The sequence below is a fragment of the Hyla sarda genome, unplaced genomic scaffold, assembly GCF_029499605.1.
Source record: "Hyla sarda isolate aHylSar1 unplaced genomic scaffold, aHylSar1.hap1 scaffold_1487, whole genome shotgun sequence".
Taxonomy (NCBI): domain Eukaryota; kingdom Metazoa; phylum Chordata; class Amphibia; order Anura; family Hylidae; genus Hyla; species Hyla sarda.
This window is the reverse complement of record NW_026608120.1, coordinates 1-25760: the sequence shown is the minus strand read 5'-3', so window position 1 is coordinate 25760 and position 25760 is coordinate 1. Positions and strand designations below refer to the sequence as shown.

General features: G+C 46.1%; 11 non-coding genes across 11 annotated transcripts; all 11 read right to left on the bottom strand.

The window, feature by feature from the left end:
- Positions 1-1963: 1963 nt before the first annotated feature.
- On the bottom strand, positions 1964-2154 carry LOC130308681 (U2 spliceosomal RNA). Its single transcript, XR_008857628.1, has one exon. It is a non-coding gene; the product is annotated as a U2 spliceosomal RNA (small nuclear RNA).
- Positions 2155-4245: 2091 nt separating this feature from the next.
- LOC130308650 (U2 spliceosomal RNA) lies at positions 4246-4436 on the bottom strand. Its single transcript, XR_008857600.1, has one exon. It is a non-coding gene; the product is annotated as a U2 spliceosomal RNA (small nuclear RNA).
- Positions 4437-6524: 2088 nt separating this feature from the next.
- Positions 6525-6715, bottom strand: LOC130308649 (U2 spliceosomal RNA). The gene has a single exon (XR_008857599.1). It is a non-coding gene; the product is annotated as a U2 spliceosomal RNA (small nuclear RNA).
- Positions 6716-8800: 2085 nt separating this feature from the next.
- On the bottom strand, positions 8801-8991 carry LOC130308648 (U2 spliceosomal RNA). The gene has a single exon (XR_008857597.1). It is a non-coding gene; the product is annotated as a U2 spliceosomal RNA (small nuclear RNA).
- Positions 8992-11080: 2089 nt separating this feature from the next.
- On the bottom strand, positions 11081-11271 carry LOC130308647 (U2 spliceosomal RNA). Its single transcript, XR_008857596.1, has one exon. It is a non-coding gene; the product is annotated as a U2 spliceosomal RNA (small nuclear RNA).
- Positions 11272-13368: 2097 nt separating this feature from the next.
- Positions 13369-13559, bottom strand: LOC130308646 (U2 spliceosomal RNA). The gene has a single exon (XR_008857595.1). It is a non-coding gene; the product is annotated as a U2 spliceosomal RNA (small nuclear RNA).
- Positions 13560-15647: 2088 nt separating this feature from the next.
- Positions 15648-15838, bottom strand: LOC130308645 (U2 spliceosomal RNA). The gene has a single exon (XR_008857594.1). It is a non-coding gene; the product is annotated as a U2 spliceosomal RNA (small nuclear RNA).
- Positions 15839-17928: 2090 nt separating this feature from the next.
- Positions 17929-18119, bottom strand: LOC130308643 (U2 spliceosomal RNA). Its single transcript, XR_008857593.1, has one exon. It is a non-coding gene; the product is annotated as a U2 spliceosomal RNA (small nuclear RNA).
- Positions 18120-20206: 2087 nt separating this feature from the next.
- Positions 20207-20397, bottom strand: LOC130308642 (U2 spliceosomal RNA). The gene has a single exon (XR_008857592.1). It is a non-coding gene; the product is annotated as a U2 spliceosomal RNA (small nuclear RNA).
- Positions 20398-22486: 2089 nt separating this feature from the next.
- On the bottom strand, positions 22487-22677 carry LOC130308682 (U2 spliceosomal RNA). The gene has a single exon (XR_008857629.1). It is a non-coding gene; the product is annotated as a U2 spliceosomal RNA (small nuclear RNA).
- A 2072-nt stretch (positions 22678-24749) lies between these two features.
- Positions 24750-24940, bottom strand: LOC130308678 (U2 spliceosomal RNA). The gene has a single exon (XR_008857625.1). It is a non-coding gene; the product is annotated as a U2 spliceosomal RNA (small nuclear RNA).
- Between the last annotated feature and the right edge of the window lie 820 nt (positions 24941-25760).

The following is a 25760-nucleotide window of genomic DNA, read 5'->3' as shown; positions in this document are numbered from 1 at the left end:
TAAACCCATACCATTATTGCTAAGCAGCAAGACAGGGGCCCATTGCACTCCCACGGGGCCTTTTTAAATGCAATCCATAACCCGGATTTGCCAGGAACCCTTCTTACTCCTCCTACTTGCATGTGACACTGGGCTTAGGATCTGCATAGGAAACACACACACAAGCACACACCTACCTTTGTTGCCTGCAGATGCCTCCTTGGCTGTCCCCAAACGGTATCAAACCAACACCCACGGGAAGCTGTAAGCATAGAGGACATGCCTGCACCCCATTGGACTTACCTGTGTGGGTTAAATCCGGGTTATTTGACAACCTATGGCGGTGATGGTTCTGCTCAGGCAGAGCAGTGCTGATGCTCCTCATAAAGCTGTCGCTGCTGTGAAGGTTCTAGGTGACATCACAAATCCCTATGGTTACATACACAACAAAGCTGGGTTGTTGTTGTTTACACTCTGCAAGGCCTGTGGAAGTGAGTGACATCATAGCACTGTAGTTCTGAGGGTTCAAGATGGATGCAACAATCTCCTGTTGCTTCTATGAAGGCCGTAATAGACGACATCACCAAACAGCTCCATAGTCACATACACAGCAAAGGAGAGATGTTGTTTACACCTAGTGATGTCAGTGGTATTGAGTGACATCACAGCACAGTGCTAAGGCTCCTGGGCCTGGACACAGCAACGGCTGCAATATCTCAACGGAGAATACGTTTATATCTATGTGTGTGTGTGCGCATATATATATATATATATATATATATATATATATATATATATATATATATATATATATTTCTCCGCCGAAATCACTTTTAAACCCATTTCCACCTTTTTTTCCCTTCTCTTCCTCTTACTTTTTTTTCACGTTTTTTTACGTTTTTCTCCTTTTCGCCTCTTTTCTGGGCGTATTATTCTTCTTTTTCTTCTTTTTTTTCGTCTAATGCATACCCCATCAGTGCAGCAATGCTTATTCAATACCGCCAGCAGATGGAGACACTGGGGGATAATTTTCTAAGGATTTATACTGATTTTTCCTGTCTGAATTTGTCGCACAGAAAGTTGCAGGCCAAATATGTGTGACATTTCTGCGACTTTAGCTTCTAGAGCATTTTTACAACATTATACATAGGTGCTGAATACATAAAAAGCGACTGTTCAGCGACAGACAAGTCGCATCGGCTGAAAGTAGGCCAGAATGTCAGTCCATGTTGGAGCAGGTTTAGATACAGTCTAAAGCATAGATCTCAAAGTCTGTGCACAGAATTTAGCAAGGGCCTCGCACCTTCTGATGCATCAGGTAGGTGCACAATAGCATAGCCTAACCCTCTGTACTTTGGTCTATATTGATGCGGGACATAGACAGCCAGCTGATGACCAATCCATTAGTGCAATGGATGGCTGGAAGCATTTGTCTTTGCCTTTGCAATACCACAGAAGCAATGCATGGTCAATGTACAGCAATGACACACCTGTGTGAACAGCCAGGAGACCCCCCCCCCCATGTTATGTTACATAGTTACATAGTTAGTACGGTCGAAAAAAGACATATGTCCATCAAGTTCAACCAGGGAATTAAGGGGTAGGGGTGTGGCGCGATATTGGGGAAGGGATGAGATTTTATATTTCTTCATAAGCATTAATCTTATTTTGTCAATTAGGAACATTCAGCACCCACCCGCTATCAAGGCAGCTGCCTATCATGTCATGCCCTACCTGCACAGGTGTGCTGGCTACTCAAATGATCCAATTAAGGAGGCCATTTAGTCAGCAGCAGCAGAAGTCCTGTGCCTGGACGCTCCAACAGGGGCCAGACACAAGCAGAAGCAGAAGCAGCAGAAGCAGCAGCAGCACCACCTTTTGTTTTTTGGCTGCAGCAGCAGCAAGGCCCACAGGGCTGGCTAGCTGGCTAGCCAGCAAGCAGGTAGCAATGAAAGTAGGAATCTTTCTTTTTAACCCTGTAAGGGGGTGGTGCACTGTACCCGAAGATACTGCCATATCGGGTCAATGCATATGGCGACGGAAGCAAGCTTCGAAATCGGCCCCCGTTCTCAAAAATCCATTTAATATATGGTCCCCAGATAGGGGACGTATCAGATATTAAACTGATAAGAACAGATACTACACTTGATCTTAGCCAAAAGGCCGAGAAGCGATAACCGTGAAAGGGGCGGGCCCAACAAGGTCCCCTTCATGGGCACTATCACTGCTTGCTGTCAGGGAGGCTGCCAGACAATTTTCCATGCACACTCTGGGCTGGGGGGCAGTCAACCACCAGTACACACAGCAGAACCTAAACCCATACCATTATTGCTAAGCAGCAAGACAGGGGCCCATTGCACTCCCACGGGGCCTTTTTAAATGCAATCCATAACCCGGATTTGCCAGGAACCCTTCTTACTCCTCCTACTTGCATGTGACACTGGGCTTAGGATCTGCATAGGAAACACACACACAAGCACACACCTACCTTTGTTGCCTGCAGATGCCTCCTTGGCTGTCCCCAAACGGTATCAAACCAACACCCACGGGAAGCTGTAAGCATAGAGGACATGCCTGCACCCCATTGGACTTACCTGTGTGGGTTAAATCCGGGTTATTTGACAACCTATGGCGGTGATGGTTCTGCTCAGGCAGAGCAGTGCTGATGCTCCTCATAAAGCTGTCGCTGCTGTGAAGGTTCTAGGTGACATCACAAATCCCTATGGTTACATACACAACAAAGCTGGGTTGTTGTTGTTTACACTCTGCAAGGCCTGTGGAAGTGAGTGACATCATAGCACTGTAGTTCTGAGGGTTCAAGATGGATGCAACAATCTCCTGTTGCTTCTATGAAGGCCGTAATAGACGACATCACCAAACAGCTCCATAGTCACATACACAGCAAAGGAGAGATGTTGTTTACACCTAGTGATGTCAGTGGTATTGAGTGACATCACAGCACAGTGCTAAGGCTCCTGGGCCTGGACACAGCAGCGGCTGCAATATCTCAACGGAGAATACGTTTATATCTATGTGTGTGTGTGCGCATATATATATATATATATATATATATATATATATATATATATATATTTCTCCGCCGAAATCACTTTTAAACCCATTTCCACCTTTTTTTCCCTTCTCTTCCTCTTACTTTTTTTTCACGTTTTTTTACGTTTTTCTCCTTTTCGCCTCTTTTCTGGGCGTATTATTCTTCTTTTTCTTCTTTTTTTTCGTCTAATGCATACCCCATCAGTGCAGCAATGCTTATTCAATACCGCCAGCAGATGGAGACACTGGGGGATAATTTTCTAAGGATTTATACTGATTTTTCCTGTCTGAATTTGTCGCACAGAAAGTTGCAGGCCAAATATGTGTGACATTTCTGCGACTTTAGCTTCTAGAGCATTTTTACAACATTATACATAGGTGCTGAATACATAAAAAGCGACTGTTCAGCGACAGACAAGTCGCATCGGCTGAAAGTAGGCCAGAATGTCAGTCCATGTTGGAGCAGGTTTAGATACAGTCTAAAGCATAGATCTCAAAGTCTGTGCACAGAATTTAGCAAGGGCCTTGCACCTTCTGATGCATCAGGTAGGTGCACAATAGCATAGCCTAACCCTCTGTACTTTGGTCTATATTGATGCGGGACATAGACAGCCAGCTGATGACCAATCCATTAGTGCAATGGATGGCTGGAAGCATTTGTCTTTGCCTTTGCAATACCACAGAAGCAATGCATGGTCAATGTACAGCAATGACACACCTGTGTGAACAGCCAGGAGACCCCCCCCCCCCCCATGTTATGTTACATAGTTACATAGTTAGTACGGTCGAAAAAAGACATATGTCCATCAAGTTCAACCAGGGAATTAAGGGGTAGGGGTGTGGCGCGATATTGGGGAAGGGATGAGATTTTATATTTCTTCATAAGCATTAATCTTATTTTGTCAATTAGGAACATTCAGCACCCACCCGCTATCAAGGCAGCTGCCTATCATGTCATGCCCTACCTGCACAGGTGTGCTGGCTACTCAAATGATCCAATTAAGGAGGCCATTTAGTCAGCAGCAGCAGAAGTCCTGTGCCTGGACGCTCCAACAGGGGCCAGACACAAGCAGAAGCAGAAGCAGCAGAAGCAGCAGCAGCACCACCTTTTGTTTTTTGGCTGCAGCAGCAGCAAGGCCCACAGGGCTGGCTAGCTGGCTAGCCAGCAAGCAGGTAGCAATGAAAGTAGGAATCTTTCTTTTTAACCCTGTAAGGGGGTGGTGCACTGTACCCGAAGATACTGCCATATCGGGTCAATGCATAGGGCGACGGAAGCAAGCTTCGAAATCGGCCCCCGTTCTCAAAAATCCATTTAATATATGGTCCCCAGATAGGGGACGTATCAGATATTAAACTGATAAGAACAGATACTACACTTGATCTTAGCCAAAAGGCCGAGAAGCGATAACCGTGAAAGGGGCGGGCCCAACAAGGTCCCCTTCATGGGCACTATCACTGCTTGCTGTCAGGGAGGCTGCCAGACAATTTTCCATGCACACTCTGGGCTGGGGGGCAGTCAACCACCAGTACACACAGCAGAACCTAAACCCATACCATTATTGCTAAGCAGCAAGACAGGGGCCCATTGCACTCCCACGGGGCCTTTTTAAATGCAATCCATAACCCGGATTTGCCAGGAACCCTTCTTACTCCTCCTACTTGCATGTGACACTGGGCTTAGGATCTGCATAGGAAACACACACACAAGCACACACCTACCTTTGTTGCCTGCAGATGCCTCCTTGGCTGTCCCCAAACGGTATCAAACCAACACCCACGGGAAGCTGTAAGCATAGAGGACATGCCTGCACCCCATTGGACTTACCTGTGTGGGTTAAATCCGGGTTATTTGACAACCTATGGCGGTGATGGTTCTGCTCAGGCAGAGCAGTGCTGATGCTCCTCATAAAGCTGTCGCTGCTGTGAAGGTTCTAGGTGACATCACAAATCCCTATGGTTACATACACAACAAAGCTGGGTTGTTGTTGTTTACACTCTGCAAGGCCTGTGGAAGTGAGTGACATCATAGCACTGTAGTTCTGAGGGTTCAAGATGGATGCAACAATCTCCTGTTGCTTCTATGAAGGCCGTAATAGACGACATCACCAAACAGCTCCATAGTCACATACACAGCAAAGGAGAGATGTTGTTTACACCTAGTGATGTCAGTGGTATTGAGTGACATCACAGCACAGTGCTAAGGCTCCTGGGCCTGGACACAGCAGCGGCTGCAATATCTCAACGGAGAATACGTTTATATCTATGTGTGTGTGTGCGCATATATATATATATATATATATATATATATATATATATATATATATTTCTCCGCCGAAATCACTTTTAAACCCATTTCCACCTTTTTTTCCCTTCTCTTCCTCTTACTTTTTTTTCACGTTTTTTTACGTTTTTCTCCTTTTCGCCTCTTTTCTGGGCGTATTATTCTTCTTTTTCTTCTTTTTTTTCCGTCTAATGCATACCCCATCAGTGCAGCAATGCTTATTCAATACCGCCAGCAGATGGAGACACTGGGGGATAATTTTCTAAGGATTTATACTGATTTTTCCTGTCTGAATTTGTCGCACAGAAAGTTGCAGGCCAAATATGTGTGACATTTCTGCGACTTTAGCTTCTAGAGCATTTTTACAACATTATACATAGGTGCTGAATACATAAAAAGCGACTGTTCAGCGACAGACAAGTCGCATCGGCTGAAAGTAGGCCAGAATGTCAGTCCATGTTGGAGCAGGTTTAGATACAGTCTAAAGCATAGATCTCAAAGTCTGTGCACAGAATTTAGCAAGGGCCTCGCACCTTCTGATGCATCAGGTAGGTGCACAATAGCATAGCCTAACCCTCTGTACTTTGGTCTATATTGATGCGGGACATAGACAGCCAGCTGATGACCAATCCATTAGTGCAATGGATGGCTGGAAGCATTTGTCTTTGCCTTTGCAATACCACAGAAGCAATGCATGGTCAATGTACAGCAATGACACACCTGTGTGAACAGCCAGGAGACCCCCCCCCCATGTTATGTTACATAGTTACATAGTTAGTACGGTCGAAAAAAGACATATGTCCATCAAGTTCAACCAGGGAATTAAGGGGTAGGGGTGTGGCGCGATATTGGGGAAGGGATGAGATTTTATATTTCTTCATAAGCATTAATCTTATTTTGTCAATTAGGAACATTCAGCACCCACCCGCTATCAAGGCAGCTGCCTATCATGTCATGCCCTACCTGCACAGGTGTGCTGGCTACTCAAATGATCCAATTAAGGAGGCCATTTAGTCAGCAGCAGCAGAAGTCCTGTGCCTGGACGCTCCAACAGGGGCCAGACACAAGCAGAAGCAGAAGCAGCAGAAGCAGCAGCAGCACCACCTTTTGTTTTTTGGCTGCAGCAGCAGCAAGGCCCACAGGGCTGGCTAGCTGGCTAGCCAGCAAGCAGGTAGCAATGAAAGTAGGAATCTTTCTTTTTAACCCTGTAAGGGGGTGGTGCACTGTACCCGAAGATACTGCCATATCGGGTCAATGCATAGGGCGACGGAAGCAAGCTTCGAAATCGGCCCCCGTTCTCAAAAATCCATTTAATATATGGTCCCCAGATAGGGGACGTATCAGATATTAAACTGATAAGAACAGATACTACACTTGATCTTAGCCAAAAGGCCGAGAAGCGATAACCGTGAAAGGGGCGGGCCCAACAAGGTCCCCTTCATGGGCACTATCACTGCTTGCTGTCAGGGAGGCTGCCAGACAATTTTCCATGCACACTCTGGGCTGGGGGGCAGTCAACCACCAGTACACACAGCAGAACCTAAACCCATACCATTATTGCTAAGCAGCAAGACAGGGGCCCATTGCACTCCCACGGGGCCTTTTTAAATGCAATCCATAACCCGGATTTGCCAGGAACCCTTCTTACTCCTCCTACTTGCATGTGACACTGGGCTTAGGATCTGCATAGGAAACACACACACAAGCACACACCTACCTTTGTTGCCTGCAGATGCCTCCTTGGCTGTCCCCAAACGGTATCAAACCAACACCCACGGGAAGCTGTAAGCATAGAGGACATGCCTGCACCCCATTGGACTTACCTGTGTGGGTTAAATCCGGGTTATTTGACAACCTATGGCGGTGATGGTTCTGCTCAGGCAGAGCAGTGCTGATGCTCCTCATAAAGCTGTCGCTGCTGTGAAGGTTCTAGGTGACATCACAAATCCCTATGGTTACATACACAACAAAGCTGGGTTGTTGTTGTTTACACTCTGCAAGGCCTGTGGAAGTGAGTGACATCATAGCACTGTAGTTCTGAGGGTTCAAGATGGATGCAACAATCTCCTGTTGCTTCTATGAAGGCCGTAATAGACGACATCACCAAACAGCTCCATAGTCACATACACAGCAAAGGAGAGATGTTGTTTACACCTAGTGATGTCAGTGGTATTGAGTGACATCACAGCACAGTGCTAAGGCTCCTGGGCCTGGACACAGCAGCGGCTGCAATATCTCAACGGAGAATACGTTTATATCTATGTGTGTGTGTGCGCATATATATATATATATATATATATATATATATATATATATATATTCTCCGCCGAAATCACTTTTAAACCCATTTCCACCTTTTTTTCCCTTCTCTTCCTCTTACTTTTTTTTCACGTTTTTTTACGTTTTTCTCCTTTTCGCCTCTTTTCTGGGCGTATTATTCTTCTTTTTCTTCTTTTTTTTCGTCTAATGCATACCCCATCAGTGCAGCAATGCTTATTCAATACCGCCAGCAGATGGAGACACTGGGGGATAATTTTCTAAGGATTTATACTGATTTTTCCTGTCTGAATTTGTCGCACAGAAAGTTGCAGGCCAAATATGTGTGACATTTCTGCGACTTTAGCTTCTAGAGCATTTTTACAACATTATACATAGGTGCTGAATACATAAAAAGCGACTGTTCAGCGACAGACAAGTCGCATCGGCTGAAAGTAGGCCAGAATGTCAGTCCATGTTGGAGCAGGTTTAGATACAGTCTAAAGCATAGATCTCAAAGTCTGTGCACAGAATTTAGCAAGGGCCTCGCACCTTCTGATGCATCAGGTAGGTGCACAATAGCATAGCCTAACCCTCTGTACTTTGGTCTATATTGATGCGGGACATAGACAGCCAGCTGATGACCAATCCATTAGTGCAATGGATGGCTGGAAGCATTTGTCTTTGCCTTTGCAATACCACAGAAGCAATGCATGGTCAATGTACAGCAATGACACACCTGTGTGAACAGCCAGGAGACCCCCCCCCCCATGTTATGTTACATAGTTACATAGTTAGTACGGTCGAAAAAAGACATATGTCCATCAAGTTCAACCAGGGAATTAAGGGGTAGGGGTGTGGCGCGATATTGGGGAAGGGATGAGATTTTATATTTCTTCATAAGCATTAATCTTATTTTGTCAATTAGGAACATTCAGCACCCACCCGCTATCAAGGCAGCTGCCTATCATGTCATGCCCTACCAGCACAGGTGTGCTGGCTACTCAAATGATCCAATTAAGGAGGCCATTTAGTCAGCAGCAGCAGAAGTCCTGTGCCTGGACGCTCCAACAGGGGCCAGACACAAGCAGAAGCAGAAGCAGCAGAAGCAGCAGCAGCACCACCTTTTGTTTTTTGGCTGCAGCAGCAGCAAGGCCCACAGGGCTGGCTAGCTGGCTAGCCAGCAAGCAGGTAGCAATGAAAGTAGGAATCTTTCTTTTTAACCCTGTAAGGGGGTGGTGCACTGTACCCGAAGATACTGCCATATCGGGTCAATGCATAGGGCGACGGAAGCAAGCTTCGAAATCGGCCCCCGTTCTCAAAAATCCATTTAATATATGGTCCCCAGATAGGGGACGTATCAGATATTAAACTGATAAGAACAGATACTACACTTGATCTTAGCCAAAAGGCCGAGAAGCGATAACCGTGAAAGGGGCGGGCCCAACAAGGTCCCCTTCATGGGCACTATCACTGCTTGCTGTCAGGGAGGCTGCCAGACAATTTTCCATGCACACTCTGGGCTGGGGGGCAGTCAACCACCAGTACACACAGCAGAACCTAAACCCATACCATTATTGCTAAGCAGCAAGACAGGGGCCCATTGCACTCCCACGGGGCCTTTTTAAATGCAATCCATAACCCGGATTTGCCAGGAACCCTTCTTACTCCTCCTACTTGCATGTGACACTGGGCTTAGGATCTGCATAGGAAACACACACACAAGCACACACCTACCTTTGTTGCCTGCAGATGCCTCCTTGGCTGTCCCCAAACGGTATCAAACCAACACCCACGGGAAGCTGTAAGCATAGAGGACATGCCTGCACCCCATTGGACTTACCTGTGTGGGTTAAATCCGGGTTATTTGACAACCTATGGCGGTGATGGTTCTGCTCAGGCAGAGCAGTGCTGATGCTCCTCATAAAGCTGTCGCTGCTGTGAAGGTTCTAGGTGACATCACAAATCCCTATGGTTACATACACAACAAAGCTGGGTTGTTGTTGTTTACACTCTGCAAGGCCTGTGGAAGTGAGTGACATCATAGCACTGTAGTTCTGAGGGTTCAAGATGGATGCAACAATCTCCTGTTGCTTCTATGAAGGCCGTAATAGACGACATCACCAAACAGCTCCATAGTCACATACACAGCAAAGGAGAGATGTTGTTTACACCTAGTGATGTCAGTGGTATTGAGTGACATCACAGCACAGTGCTAAGGCTCCTGGGCCTGGACACAGCAGCGGCTGCAATATCTCAACGGAGAATACGTTTATATCTATGTGTGTGTGTGCGCATATATATATATATATATATATATATATATATATATATATATATATATTCTCCGCCGAAATCACTTTTAAACCCATTTCCACCTTTTTTTCCCTTCTCTTCCTCTTACTTTTTTTTCACGTTTTTTTACGTTTTTCTCCTTTTCGCCTCTTTTCTGGGCGTATTATTCTTCTTTTTCTTCTTTTTTTTCGTCTAATGCATACCCCATCAGTGCAGCAATGCTTATTCAATACCGCCAGCAGATGGAGACACTGGGGGATAATTTTCTAAGGATTTATACTGATTTTTCCTGTCTGAATTTGTCGCACAGAAAGTTGCAGGCCAAATATGTGTGACATTTCTGCGACTTTAGCTTCTAGAGCATTTTTACAACATTATACATAGGTGCTGAATACATAAAAAGCGACTGTTCAGCGACAGACAAGTCGCATCGGCTGAAAGTAGGCCAGAATGTCAGTCCATGTTGGAGCAGGTTTAGATACAGTCTAAAGCATAGATCTCAAAGTCTGTGCACAGAATTTAGCAAGGGCCTCGCACCTTCTGATGCATCAGGTAGGTGCACAATAGCATAGCCTAACCCTCTGTACTTTGGTCTATATTGATGCGGGACATAGACAGCCAGCTGATGACCAATCCATTAGTGCAATGGATGGCTGGAAGCATTTGTCTTTGCCTTTGCAATACCACAGAAGCAATGCATGGTCAATGTACAGCAATGACACACCTGTGTGAACAGCCAGGAGACCCCCCCCCCCATGTTATGTTACATAGTTACATAGTTAGTACGGTCGAAAAAAGACATATGTCCATCAAGTTCAACCAGGGAATTAAGGGGTAGGGGTGTGGCGCGATATTGGGGAAGGGATGAGATTTTATATTTCTTCATAAGCATTAATCTTATTTTGTCAATTAGGAACATTCAGCACCCACCCGCTATCAAGGCAGCTGCCTATCATGTCATGCCCTACCTGCACAGGTGTGCTGGCTACTCAAATGATCCAATTAAGGAGGCCATTTAGTCAGCAGCAGCAGAAGTCCTGTGCCTGGACGCTCCAACAGGGGCCAGACACAAGCAGAAGCAGAAGCAGCAGAAGCAGCAGCAGCACCACCTTTTGTTTTTTGGCTGCAGCAGCAGCAAGGCCCACAGGGCTGGCTAGCTGGCTAGCCAGCAAGCAGGTAGCAATGAAAGTAGGAATCTTTCTTTTTAACCCTGTAAGGGGGTGGTGCACTGTACCCGAAGATACTGCCATATCGGGTCAATGCATAGGGCGACGGAAGCAAGCTTCGAAATCGGCCCCCGTTCTCAAAAATCCATTTAATATATGGTCCCCAGATAGGGGACGTATCAGATATTAAACTGATAAGAACAGATACTACACTTGATCTTAGCCAAAAGGCCGAGAAGCGATAACCGTGAAAGGGGCGGGCCCAACAAGGTCCCCTTCATGGGCACTATCACTGCTTGCTGTCAGGGAGGCTGCCAGACAATTTTCCATGCACACTCTGGGCTGGGGGGCAGTCAACCACCAGTACACACAGCAGAACCTAAACCCATACCATTATTGCTAAGCAGCAAGACAGGGGCCCATTGCACTCCCACGGGGCCTTTTTAAATGCAATCCATAACCCGGATTTGCCAGGAACCCTTCTTACTCCTCCTACTTGCATGTGACACTGGGCTTAGGATCTGCATAGGAAACACACACACAAGCACACACCTACCTTTGTTGCCTGCAGATGCCTCCTTGGCTGTCCCCAAACGGTATCAAACCAACACCCACGGGAAGCTGTAAGCATAGAGGACATGCCTGCACCCCATTGGACTTACCTGTGTGGGTTAAATCCGGGTTATTTGACAACCTATGGCGGTGATGGTTCTGCTCAGGCAGAGCAGTGCTGATGCTCCTCATAAAGCTGTCGCTGCTGTGAAGGTTCTAGGTGACATCACAAATCCCTATGGTTACATACACAACAAAGCTGGGTTGTTGTTGTTTACACTCTGCAAGGCCTGTGGAAGTGAGTGACATCATAGCACTGTAGTTCTGAGGGTTCAAGATGGATGCAACAATCTCCTGTTGCTTCTATGAAGGCCGTAATAGACGACATCACCAAACAGCTCCATAGTCACATACACAGCAAAGGAGAGATGTTGTTTACACCTAGTGATGTCAGTGGTATTGAGTGACATCACAGCACAGTGCTAAGGCTCCTGGGCCTGGACACAGCAGCGGCTGCAATATCTCAACGGAGAATACGTTTATATCTATGTGTGTGTGTGCGCATATATATATATATATATATATATATATATATATATATATATATATATATATATATTTCTCCGCCGAAATCACTTTTAAACCCATTTCCACCTTTTTTTCCCTTCTCTTCCTCTTACTTTTTTTTCACGTTTTTTTACGTTTTTCTCCTTTTCGCCTCTTTTCTGGGCGTATTATTCTTCTTTTTCTTCTTTTTTTTCGTCTAATGCATACCCCATCAGTGCAGCAATGCTTATTCAATACCGCCAGCAGATGGAGACACTGGGGGATAATTTTCTAAGGATTTATACTGATTTTTCCTGTCTGAATTTGTCGCACAGAAAGTTGCAGGCCAAATATGTGTGACATTTCTGCGACTTTAGCTTCTAGAGCATTTTTACAACATTATACATAGGTGCTGAATACATAAAAAGCGACTGTTCAGCGACAGACAAGTCGCATCGGCTGAAAGTAGGCCAGAATGTCAGTCCATGTTGGAGCAGGTTTAGATACAGTCTAAAGCATAGATCTCAAAGTCTGTGCACAGAATTTAGCAAGGGCCTCGCACCTTCTGATGCATCAGGTAGGTGCACAATAGCATAGCCTAACCCTCTGTACTTTGGTCTATATTGATGCGGGACATAGACAGCCAGCTGATGACCAATCCATTAGTGCAATGGATGGCTGGAAGCATTTGTCTTTGCCTTTGCAATACCACAGAAGCAATGCATGGTCAATGTACAGCAATGACACACCTGTGTGAACAGCCAGGAGACCCCCCCCCCATGTTATGTTACATAGTTACATAGTTAGTACGGTCGAAAAAAGACATATGTCCATCAAGTTCAACCAGGGAATTAAGGGGTAGGGGTGTGGCGCGATATTGGGGAAGGGATGAGATTTTATATTTCTTCATAAGCATTAATCTTATTTTGTCAATTAGGAACATTCAGCACCCACCCGCTATCAAGGCAGCTGCCTATCATGTCATGCCCTACCTGCACAGGTGTGCTGGCTACTCAAATGATCCAATTAAGGAGGCCATTTAGTCAGCAGCAGCAGAAGTCCTGTGCCTGGACGCTCCAACAGGGGCCAGACACAAGCAGAAGCAGAAGCAGCAGAAGCAGCAGCAGCACCACCTTTTGTTTTTTGGCTGCAGCAGCAGCAAGGCCCACAGGGCTGGCTAGCTGGCTAGCCAGCAAGCAGGTAGCAATGAAAGTAGGAATCTTTCTTTTTAACCCTGTAAGGGGGTGGTGCACTGTACCCGAAGATACTGCCATATCGGGTCAATGCATAGGGCGACGGAAGCAAGCTTCGAAATCGGCCCCCGTTCTCAAAAATCCATTTAATATATGGTCCCCAGATAGGGGACGTATCAGATATTAAACTGATAAGAACAGATACTACACTTGATCTTAGCCAAAAGGCCGAGAAGCGATAACCGTGAAAGGGGCGGGCCCAACAAGGTCCCCTTCATGGGCACTATCACTGCTTGCTGTCAGGGAGGCTGCCAGACAATTTTCCATGCACACTCTGGGCTGGGGGGCAGTCAACCACCAGTACACACAGCAGAACCTAAACCCATACCATTATTGCTAAGCAGCAAGACAGGGGCCCATTGCACTCCCACGGGGCCTTTTTAAATGCAATCCATAACCCGGATTTGCCAGGAACCCTTCTTACTCCTCCTACTTGCATGTGACACTGGGCTTAGGATCTGCATAGGAAACACACACACAAGCACACACCTACCTTTGTTGCCTGCAGATGCCTCCTTGGCTGTCCCCAAACGGTATCAAACCAACACCCACGGGAAGCTGTAAGCATAGAGGACATGCCTGCACCCCATTGGACTTACCTGTGTGGGTTAAATCCGGGTTATTTGACAACCTATGGCGGTGATGGTTCTGCTCAGGCAGAGCAGTGCTGATGCTCCTCATAAAGCTGTCGCTGCTGTGAAGGTTCTAGGTGACATCACAAATCCCTATGGTTACATACACAACAAAGCTGGGTTGTTGTTGTTTACACTCTGCAAGGCCTGTGGAAGTGAGTGACATCATAGCACTGTAGTTCTGAGGGTTCAAGATGGATGCAACAATCTCCTGTTGCTTCTATGAAGGCCGTAATAGACGACATCACCAAACAGCTCCATAGTCACATACACAGCAAAGGAGAGATGTTGTTTACACCTAGTGATGTCAGTGGTATTGAGTGACATCACAGCACAGTGCTAAGGCTCCTGGGCCTGGACACAGCAGCGGCTGCAATATCTCAACGGAGAATACGTTTATATCTATGTGTGTGTGTGCGCATATATATATATATATATATATATATATATATATATATATATATATTTCTCCGCCGAAATCACTTTTAAACCCATTTCCACCTTTTTTTCCCTTCTCTTCCTCTTACTTTTTTTTCAAGTTTTTTTACGTTTTTCTCCTTTTCGCCTCTTTTCTGGGCGTATTATTCTTCTTTTTCTTCTTTTTTTTCGTCTAATGCATACCCCATCAGTGCAGCAATGCTTATTCAATACCGCCAGCAGATGGAGACACTGGGGGATAATTTTCTAAGGATTTATACTGATTTTTCCTGTCTGAATTTGTCGCACAGAAAGTTGCAGGCCAAATATGTGTGACATTTCTGCGACTTTAGCTTCTAGAGCATTTTTACAACATTATACATAGGTGCTGAATACATAAAAAGCGACTGTTCAGCGACAGACAAGTCGCATCGGCTGAAAGTAGGCCAGAATGTCAGTCCATGTTGGAGCAGGTTTAGATACAGTCTAAAGCATAGATCTCAAAGTCTGTGCACAGAATTTAGCAAGGGCCTCGCACCTTCTGATGCATCAGGTAGGTGCACAATAGCATAGCCTAACCCTCTGTACTTTGGTCTATATTGATGCGGGACATAGACAGCCAGCTGATGACCAATCCATTAGTGCAATGGATGGCTGGAAGCATTTGTCTTTGCCTTTGCAATACCACAGAAGCAATGCATGGTCAATGTACAGCAATGACACACCTGTGTGAACAGCCAGGAGACCCCCCCCCCCATGTTATGTTACATAGTTACATAGTTAGTACGGTCGAAAAAAGACATATGTCCATCAAGTTCAACCAGGGAATTAAGGGGTAGGGGTGTGGCGCGATATTGGGGAAGGGATGAGATTTTATATTTCTTCATAAGCATTAATCTTATTTTGTCAATTAGGAACATTCAGCACCCACCCGCTATCAAGGCAGCTGCCTATCATGTCATGCCCTACCTGCACAGGTGTGCTGGCTACTCAAATGATCCAATTAAGGAGGCCATTTAGTCAGCAGCAGCCGAAGTCCTGTTCCTGGACGCTCCAACAGGGGCCAGACACAAGCAGAAGCAGAAGCAGCAGAAGCAGCAGCAGCACCACCTTTTGTTTTTTGGCTGCAGCAGCAGCAAGGCCCACAGGGCTGGCTAGCTGGCTAGCCAGCAAGCAGGTAGCAATGAAAGTAGGAATCTTTCTTTTTAACCCTGTAAGGGGGTGGTGCACTGTACCCGAAGATACTGCCATATCGGGTCAATGCATAGGGCGACGGAAGCAAGCTTCGAAATCGGCCCCCGTTCTCAAAAATCCATTTAATATATGGTCCCCAGATAGGGGACGTATCAGATATTAAACTGATAAGAACAGATACTACACTTGATCTTAGCCAAAAGGCCGAGAAGCGATAACCGTGAAAGGGGCGGGCCCAACAAGGTCCCCTTCATGGGCACTATCACTGCTTGCTGTCAGGGAGGCTGCCAGACAATTTTCCATGCACACTCTGGGCTGGGGGGCAGTCAACCACCAGTACACACAGCAGAACCTAAACCCATACCATTATTGCTAAGCAGCAAGACAGGGGCCCATTGCACTCCCACGGGGCCTTTTTAAATGCAATCCATAACCCGGATTTGCCAGGAACCCTTCTTACTCCTCCTACTTGCATGTGACACTGGGCTTAGGATCTGCATAGGAAACACACACACAAGCACACACCTACCTTTGTTGCCTGCAGATGCCTCCTTGGCTGTCCCCAAACGGTATCAAACCAACACCCACGGGAAGCTGTAAGCATAGAGGACATGCCTGCACCCCATTGGACTTACCTGTGTGGGTTAAATCCGGGTTATTTGACAACCTATGGCGGTGATGGTTCTGCTCAGGCAGAGCAGTGCTGATGCTCCTCATAAAGCTGTCGCTGCTGTGAAGGTTCTAGGTGACATCACAAATCCCTATGGTTACATACACAACAAAGCTGGGTTGTTGTTGTTTACACTCTGCAAGGCCTGTGGAAGTGAGTGACATCATAGCACTGTAGTTCTGAGGGTTCAAGATGGATGCAACAATCTCCTGTTGCTTCTATGAAGGCCGTAATAGACGACATCACCAAACAGCTCCATAGTCACATACACAGCAAAGGAGAGATGTTGTTTACACCTAGTGATGTCAGTGGTATTGAGTGACATCACAGCACAGTGCTAAGGCTCCTGGGCCTGGACACAGCAGCGGCTGCAATATCTCAACGGAGAATACGTTTATATCTATGTGTGTGTGTGCGCATATATATATATATATATATATATATATATATATATATATATATATTTCTCCGCCGAAATCACTTTTAAACCCATTTCCACCTTTTTTTCCCTTCTCTTCCTCTTACTTTTTTTTCACGTTTTTTTACGTTTTTCTCCTTTTCGCCTCTTTTCTGGGCGTATTATTCTTCTTTTTCTTCTTTTTTTTCGTCTAATGCATACCCCATCAGTGCAGCAATGCTTATTCAATACCGCCAGCAGATGGAGACACTGGGGGATAATTTTCTAAGGATTTATACTGATTTTTCCTGTCTGAATTTGTCGCACAGAAAGTTGCAGGCCAAATATGTGTGACATTTCTGCGACTTTAGCTTCTAGAGCATTTTTACAACATTATACATAGGTGCTGAATACATAAAAAGCGACTGTTCAGCGACAGACAAGTCGCATCGGCTGAAAGTAGGCCAGAATGTCAGTCCATGTTGGAGCAGGTTTAGATACAGTCTAAAGCATAGATCTCAAAGTCTGTGCACAGAATTTAGCAAGGGCCTCGCACCTTCTGATGCATCAGGTAGGTGCACAATAGCATAGCCTAACCCTCTGTACTTTGGTCTATATTGATGCGGGACATAGACAGCCAGCTGATGACCAATCCATTAGTGCAATGGATGGCTGGAAGCATTTGTCTTTGCCTTTGCAATACCACAGAAGCAATGCATGGTCAATGTACAGCAATGACACACCTGTGTGAACAGCCAGGAGACCCCCCCCCCCCCATGTTATGTTACATAGTTACATAGTTAGTACGGTCGAAAAAAGACATATGTCCATCAAGTTCAACCAGGGAATTAAGGGGTAGGGGTGTGGCGCGATATTGGGGAAGGGATGAGATTTTATATTTCTTCATAAGCATTAATCTTATTTTGTCAATTAGGAACATTCAGCACCCACCCGCTATCAAGGCAGCTGCCTATCATGTCATGCCCTACCTGCACAGGTGTGCTGGCTACTCAAATGATCCAATTAAGGAGGCCATTTAGTCAGCAGCAGCAGAAGTCCTGTGCCTGGACGCTCCAACAGGGGCCAGACACAAGCAGAAGCAGAAGCAGCAGAAGCAGCAGCAGCACCACCTTTTGTTTTTTGGCTGCAGCAGCAGCAAGGCCCACAGGGCTGGCTAGCTGGCTAGCCAGCAAGCAGGTAGCAATGAAAGTAGGAATCTTTCTTTTTAACCCTGTAAGGGGGTGGTGCACTGTACCCGAAGATACTGCCATATCGGGTCAATGCATAGGGCGACGGAAGCAAGCTTCGAAATCGGCCCCCGTTCTCAAAAATCCATTTAATATATGGTCCCCAGATAGGGGACGTATCAGATATTAAACTGATAAGAACAGATACTACACTTGATCTTAGCCAAAAGGCCGAGAAGCGATAACCGTGAAAGGGGCGGGCCCAACAAGGTCCCCTTCATGGGCACTATCACTGCTTGCTGTCAGGGAGGCTGCCAGACAATTTTCCATGCACACTCTGGGCTGGGGGGCAGTCAACCACCAGTACACACAGCAGAACCTAAACCCATACCATTATTGCTAAGCAGCAAGACAGGGGCCCATTGCACTCCCACGGGGCCTTTTTAAATGCAATCCATAACCCGGATTTGCCAGGAACCCTTCTTACTCCTCCTACTTGCATGTGACACTGGGCTTAGGATCTGCATAGGAAACACACACACAAGCACACACCTACCTTTGTTGCCTGCAGATGCCTCCTTGGCTGTCCCCAAACGGTATCAAACCAACACCCACGGGAAGCTGTAAGCATAGAGGACATGCCTGCACCCCATTGGACTTACCTGTGTGGGTTAAATCCGGGTTATTTGACAACCTATGGCGGTGATGGTTCTGCTCAGGCAGAGCAGTGCTGATGCTCCTCATAAAGCTGTCGCTGCTGTGAAGGTTCTAGGTGACATCACAAATCCCTATGGTTACATACACAACAAAGCTGGGTTGTTGTTGTTTACACTCTGCAAGGCCTGTGGAAGTGAGTGACATCATAGCACTGTAGTTCTGAGGGTTCAAGATGGATGCAACAATCTCCTGTTGCTTCTATGAAGGCCGTAATAGACGACATCACCAAACAGCTCCATAGTCACATACACAGCAAAGGAGAGATGTTGTTTACACCTAGTGATGTCAGTGGTATTGAGTGACATCACAGCACAGTGCTAAGGCTCCTGGGCCTGGACACAGCAGCGGCTGCAATATCTCAACGGAGAATACGTTTATATCTATGTGTGTGTGTGCGCATATATATATATATATATATATATATATATATATATATATATATTTCTCCGCCGAAATCACTTTTAAACCCATTTCCACCTTTTTTTCCCTTCTCTTCCTCTTACTTTTTTTTCACGTTTTTTTACGTTTTTCTCCTTTTCGCCTCTTTTCTGGGCGTATTATTCTTCTTTTTCTTCTTTTTTTTCGTCTAATGCATACCCCATCAGTGCAGCAATGCTTATTCAATACCGCCAGCAGATGGAGACACTGGGGGATAATTTTCTAAGGATTTATACTGATTTTTCCTGTCTGAATTTGTCGCACAGAAAGTTGCAGGCCAAATATGTGTGACATTTCTGCGACTTTAGCTTCTAGAGCATTTTTACAACATTATACATAGGTGCTGAATACATAAAAAGCGACTGTTCAGCGACAGACAAGTCGCATCGGCTGAAAGTAGGCCAGAATGTCAGTCCATGTTGGAGCAGGTTTAGATACAGTCTAAAGCATAGATCTCAAAGTCTGTGCACAGAATTTAGCAAGGGCCTCGCACCTTCTGATGCATCAGGTAGGTGCACAATAGCATAGCCTAACCCTCTGTACTTTGGTCTATATTGATGCGGGACATAGACAGCCAGCTGATGACCAATCCATTAGTGCAATGGATGGCTGGAAGCATTTGTCTTTGCCTTTGCAATACCACAGAAGCAATGCATGGTCAATGTACAGCAATGACACACCTGTGTGAACAGCCAGGAGACCCCCCCCCCCCATGTTATGTTACATAGTTACATAGTTAGTACGGTCGAAAAAAGACATATGTCCATCAAGTTCAACCAGGGAATTAAGGGGTAGGGGTGTGGCGCGATATTGGGGAAGGGATGAGATTTTATATTTCTTCATAAGCATTAATCTTATTTTGTCAATTAGGAACATTCAGCACCCACCCGCTATCAAGGCAGCTGCCTATCATGTCATGCCCTACCTGCACAGGTGTGCTGGCTACTCAAATGATCCAATTAAGGAGGCCATTTAGTCAGCAGCAGCAGAAGTCCTGTGCCTGGACGCTCCAACAGGGGCCAGACACAAGCAGAAGCAGAAGCAGCAGAAGCAGCAGCAGCACCACCTTTTGTTTTTTGGCTGCAGCAGCAGCAAGGCCCACAGGGCTGGCTAGCTGGCTAGCCAGCAAGCAGGTAGCAATGAAAGTAGGAATCTTTCTTTTTAACCCTGTAAGGGGGTGGTGCACTGTACCCGAAGATACTGCCATATCGGGTCAATGCATAGGGCGACGGAAGCAAGCTTCGAAATCGGCCCCCGTTCTCAAAAATCCATTTAATATATGGTCCCCAGATAGGGGACGTATCAGATATTAAACTGATAAGAACAGATACTACACTTGATCTTAGCCAAAAGGCCGAGAAGCGATAACCGTGAAAGGGGCGGGCCCAACAAGGTCCCCTTCATGGGCACTATCACTGCTTGCTGTCAGGGAGGCTGCCAGACAATTTTCCATGCACACTCTGGGCTGGGGGGCAGTCAACCACCAGTACACACAGCAGAACCTAAACCCATACCATTATTGCTAAGCAGCAAGACAGGGGCCCATTGCACTCCCACGGGGCCTTTTTAAATGCAATCCATAACCCGGATTTGCCAGGAACCCTTCTTACTCCTCCTACTTGCATGTGACACTGGGCTTAGGATCTGCATAGGAAACACACACACAAGCACACACCTACCTTTGTTGCCTGCAGATGCCTCCTTGGCTGTCCCCAAACGGTATCAAACCAACCCCCACGGGAAGCTGTAAGCATAGAGGACATGCCTGCACCCCATTGGACTTACCTGTGTGGGTTAAATCCGGGTTATTTGACAACCTATGGCGGTGATGGTTCTGCTCAGGCAGAGCAGTGCTGATGCTCCTCATAAAGCTGTCGCTGCTGTGAAGGTTCTAGGTGACATCACAAATCCCTATGGTTACATACACAACAAAGCTGGGTTGTTGTTGTTTACACTCTGCAAGGCCTGTGGAAGTGAGTGACATCATAGCACTGTAGTTCTGAGGGTTCAAGATGGATGCAACAATCTCCTGTTGCTTCTATGAAGGCCGTAATAGACGACATCACCAAACAGCTCCATAGTCACATACACAGCAAAGGAGAGATGTTGTTTACACCTAGTGATGTCAGTGGTATTGAGTGACATCACAGCACAGTGCTAAGGCTCCTGGGCCTGGACACAGCAGCGGCTGCAATATCTCAACGGAGAATACGTTTATATCTATGTGTGTGTGTGCGCATATATATATATATATATATATATATATATATATATATATATATATTTCTCCGCCGAAATCACTTTTAAACCCATTTCCACCTTTTTTTCCCTTCTCTTCCTCTTACTTTTTTTTCACGTTTTTTTACGTTTTTCTCCTTTTCGCCTCTTTTCTGGGCGTATTATTCTTCTTTTTCTTCTTTTTTTTCGTCTAATGCATACCCCATCAGTGCAGCAATGCTTATTCAATACCGCCAGCAGATGGAGACACTGGGGGATAATTTTCTAAGGATTTATACTGATTTTTCCTGTCTGAATTTGTCGCACAGAAAGTTGCAGGCCAAATATGTGTGACATTTCTGCGACTTTAGCTTCTAGAGCATTTTTACAACATTATACATAGGTGCTGAATACATAAAAAGCGACTGTTCAGCGACAGACAAGTCGCATCGGCTGAAAGTAGGCCAGAATGTCAGTCCATGTTGGAGCAGGTTTAGATACAGTCTAAAGCATAGATCTCAAAGTCTGTGCACAGAATTTAGCAAGGGCCTCGCACCTTCTGATGCATCAGGTAGGTGCACAATAGCATAGCCTAACCCTCTGTACTTTGGTCTATATTGATGCGGGACATAGACAGCCAGCTGATGACCAATCCATTAGTGCAATGGATGGCTGGAAGCATTTGTCTTTGCCTTTGCAATACCACAGAAGCAATGCATGGTCAATGTACAGCAATGACACACCTGTGTGAACAGCCAGGAGACCCCCCCCCCCCATGTTATGTTACATAGTTACATAGTTAGTACGGTCGAAAAAAGACATATGTCCATCAAGTTCAACCAGGGAATTAAGGGGTAGGGGTGTGGCGCGATATTGGGGAAGGGATGAGATTTTATATTTCTTCATAAGCATTAATCTTATTTTGTCAATTAGGAACATTCAGCACCCACCCGCTATCAAGGCAGCTGCCTATCATGTCATGCCCTACCTGCACAGGTGTGCTGGCTACTCAAATGATCCAATTAAGGAGGCCATTTAGTCAGCAGCAGCAGAAGTCCTGTGCCTGGACGCTCCAACAGGGGCCAGACACAAGCAGAAGCAGAAGCAGCAGAAGCAGCAGCAGCACCACCTTTTGTTTTTTGGCTGCAGCAGCAGCAAGGCCCACAGGGCTGGCTAGCTGGCTAGCCAGCAAGCAGGTAGCAATGAAAGTAGGAATCTTTCTTTTTAACCCTGTAAGGGGGTGGTGCACTGTACCCGAAGATACTGCCATATCGGGTCAATGCATAGGGCGACGGAAGCAAGCTTCGAAATCGGCCCCCGTTCTCAAAAATCCATTTAATATATGGTCCCCAGATAGGGGACGTATCAGATATTAAACTGATAAGAACAGATACTACACTTGATCTTAGCCAAAAGGCCGAGAAGCGATAACCGTGAAAGGGGCGGGCCCAACAAGGTCCCCTTCATGGGCACTATCACTGCTTGCTGTCAGGGAGGCTGCCAGACAATTTTCCATGCACACTCTGGGCTGGGGGGCAGTCAACCACCAGTACACACAGCAGAACCTAAACCCATACCATTATTGCTAAGCAGCAAGACAGGGGCCCATTGCACTCCCACGGGGCCTTTTTAAATGCAATCCATAACCCGGATTTGCCAGGAACCCTTCTTACTCCTCCTACTTGCATGTGACACTGGGCTTAGGATCTGCATAGGAAACACACACACAAGCACACACCTACCTTTGTTGCCTGCAGATGCCTCCTTGGCTGTCCCCAAACGGTATCAAACCAACACCCACGGGAAGCTGTAAGCATAGAGAACATGCCTGCACCCCATTGGACTTACCTGTGTGGGTTAAATCCGGGTTATTTGACAACCTATGGCGGTGATGGTTCTGCTCAGGCAGAGCAGTGCTGATGCTCCTCATAAAGCTGTCGCTGCTGTGAAGGTTCTAGGTGACATCACAAATCCCTATGGTTACATACACAACAAAGCTGGGTTGTTGTTGTTTACACTCTGCAAGGCCTGTGGAAGTGAGTGACATCATAGCACTGTAGTTCTGAGGGTTCAAGATGGATGCAACAATCTCCTGTTGCTTCTATGAAGGCCGTAATAGACGACATCACCAAACAGCTCCATAGTCACATACACAGCAAAGGAGAGATGTTGTTTACACCTAGTGATGTCAGTGGTATTGAGTGACATCACAGCACAGTGCTAAGGCTCCTGGGCCTGGACACAGCAGCGGCTGCAATATCTCAACGGAGAATACGTTTATATCTATGTGTGTGTGTGCGCATATATATATATATATATATATATATATATTTCTCCGCCGAAATCACTTTTAAACCCATTTCCACCTTTTTTTCCCTTCTCTTCCTCTTACTTTTTTTTCACGTTTTTTTACGTTTTTCTCCTTTTCGCCTCTTTTCTGGGCGTATTATTCTTCTTTTTCTTCTTTTTTTTCGTCTAATGCATACCCCATCAGTGCAGCAATGCTTATTCAATACCGCCAGCAGATGGAGACACTGGGGGATAATTTTCTAAGGATTTATACTGATTTTTCCTGTCTGAATTTGTCGCACAGAAAGTTGCAGGCCAAATATGTGTGACATTTCTGCGACTTTAGCTTCTAGAGCATTTTTACAACATTATACATAGGTGCTGAATACATAAAAAGCGACTGTTCAGCGACAGACAAGTCGCATCGGCTGAAAGTAGGCCAGAATGTCAGTCCATGTTGGAGCAGGTTTAGATACAGTCTAAAGCATAGATCTCAAAGTCTGTGCACAGAATTTAGCAAGGGCCTCGCACCTTCTGATGCATCAGGTAGGTGCACAATAGCATAGCCTAACCCTCTGTACTTTGGTCTATATTGATGCGGGACATAGACAGCCAGCTGATGACCAATCCATTAGTGCAATGGATGGCTGGAAGCATTTGTCTTTGCCTTTGCAATACCACAGAAGCAATGCATGGTCAATGTACAGCAATGACACACCTGTGTGAACAGCCAGGAGACCCCCCCCCCCATGTTATGTTACATAGTTACATAGTTAGTACGGTCGAAAAAAGACATATGTCCATCAAGTTCAACCAGGGAATTAAGGGGTAGGGGTGTGGCGCGATATTGGGGAAGGGATGAGATTTTATATTTCTTCATAAGCATTAATCTTATTTTGTCAATTAGGAACATTCAGCACCCACCCGCTATCAAGGCAGCTGCCTATCATGTCATGCCCTACCTGCACAGGTGTGCTGGCTACTCAAATGATCCAATTAAGGAGGCCATTTAGTCAGCAGCAGCAGAAGTCCTGTGCCTGGACGCTCCAACAGGGGCCAGACACAAGCAGAAGCAGAAGCAGCAGAAGCAGCAGCAGCACCACCTTTTGTTTTTTGGCTGCAGCAGCAGCAAGGCCCACAGGGCTGGCTAGCTGGCTAGCCAGCAAGCAGGTAGCAATGAAAGTAGGAATCTTTCTTTTTAACCCTGTAAGGGGGTGGTGCACTGTACCCGAAGATACTGCCATATCGGGTCAATGCATAGGGCGACGGAAGCAAGCTTCGAAATCGGCCCCCGTTCTCAAAAATCCATTTAATATATGGTCCCCAGATAGGGGACGTATCAGATATTAAACTGATAAGAACAGATACTACACTTGATCTTAGCCAAAAGGCCGAGAAGCGATAACCGTGAAAGGGGCGGGCCCAACAAGGTCCCCTTCATGGGCACTATCACTGCTTGCTGTCAGGGAGGCTGCCAGACAATTTTCCATGCACACTCTGGGCTGGGGGGCAGTCAACCACCAGTACACACAGCAGAACCTAAACCCATACCATTATTGCTAAGCAGCAAGACAGGGGCCCATTGCACTCCCACGGGGCCTTTTTAAATGCAATCCATAACCCGGATTTGCCAGGAACCCTTCTTACTCCTCCTACTTGCATGTGACACTGGGCTTAGGATCTGCATAGGAAACACACACACAAGCACACACCTACCTTTGTTGCCTGCAGATGCCTCCTTGGCTGTCCCCAAACGGTATCAAACCAACACCCACGGGAAGCTGTAAGCATAGAGGACATGCCTGCACCCCATTGGACTTACCTGTGTGGGTTAAATCCGGGTTATTTGACAACCTATGGCGGTGATGGTTCTGCTCAGGCAGAGCAGTGCTGATGCTCCTCATAAAGCTGTCGCTGCTGTGAAGGTTCTAGGTGACATCACAAATCCCTATGGTTACATACACAACAAAGCTGGGTTGTTGTTGTTTACACTCTGCAAGGCCTGTGGAAGTGAGTGACATCATAGCACTGTAGTTCTGAGGGTTCAAGATGGATGCAACAATCTCCTGTTGCTTCTATGAAGGCCGTAATAGACGACATCACCAAACAGCTCCATAGTCACATACACAGCAAAGGAGAGATGTTGTTTACACCTAGTGATGTCAGTGGTATTGAGTGACATCACAGCACAGTGCTAAGGCTCCTGGGCCTGGACACAGCAGC